Source organism: Coenobita brevimanus, chromosome 98 (assembly GCF_032717465.1).
Source record: "Coenobita brevimanus isolate Jiangsu-jjx chromosome 98, ASM3271746v2, whole genome shotgun sequence".
Lineage (NCBI taxonomy): Eukaryota > Metazoa > Arthropoda > Malacostraca > Decapoda > Coenobitidae > Coenobita > Coenobita brevimanus.
This window is the reverse complement of record NC_137051.1, coordinates 37,217,563-37,218,426: the sequence shown is the minus strand read 5'-3', so window position 1 is coordinate 37,218,426 and position 864 is coordinate 37,217,563. Positions and strand designations below refer to the sequence as shown.

Sequence of the window (864 nt, the reverse complement as noted above, 5' to 3'; positions counted from 1 at the left end):
ATCTATCTCCTGCCAGACGCCTTAATCCCGTAAGTGGTGGCCACAAACAAATCGCTTCCATGTCGCCCTGTCCCCCGCCATTTCACTGCCCTGCTCCCAGCTCACACACCCCCTCTCTCATGTACCTCTCCACTCTATCCCTCCATCTCATCCAAACCAAGGTCAATATTCTCGTAAGGTCAGGAAACTCACTAACACCTCTTCCTTAGCGATTTATTTTGCATGTTACACCTTACTAGCCTCTCGTATCATAATTATTCTTTTTTTAGTTATCGAACGGCGATACCACGTTGAGTACACCGCTTCCCGTTCGATCAGCGAAGTTAAGCAACGTTGGGTCTGGTTAGTACTTGGATGGGTGACCGCCTGGGAACACCAGATGCTGTTGGCATCCCTACGTCAAGTGGGGTTGGTGGAGGATTAGTGCCCCTCCCTGTAAAACAATTAACTCTAAGCCCTTGGCCACCCCGTCTGGGATACATGGCGTCTGGCAATGAATGAATGAATGACTTAGATTGCATATACAAGATAAAATCACGTGTTAAAATGACGCAAGTAGAAATAAACAGGTAAGGAAAAGGTGTTAGGGAGCTTCCTATTTTGACGTCATTATTATTCCAAATATTACAACTAATTTTGTTTTCTAATGAGTGACGCTACCGCCTTGAAGTTGGAAAATAAAAACTGAGAAACAGAAGAATAAAAAGGCAAAGTTTTATTATGAAAATACAGAGAAAATACAAAAGCCTTTTCATCTACGTTCACCGAAGGGCTTCACCAATTCTTCATTTGTAGAAACTGTAATTTTTCGGCACAGAAAGATTAGGAAAATTTACTTTTCCGTGATTCACTAAAATTTGTTAT

At 42.1% G+C, this 864-nt stretch overlaps 1 non-coding gene across 1 annotated transcript; it reads left to right on the top strand.

Annotated features, from left to right (window-relative positions):
- Positions 1-272: 272 nt before the first annotated feature.
- Positions 273-391, top strand: LOC145414315 (5S ribosomal RNA). Its single transcript, XR_013899853.1, has one exon. It is a non-coding gene; the product is annotated as a 5S ribosomal RNA (ribosomal RNA).
- Positions 392-864: the final 473 nt, after the last annotated feature.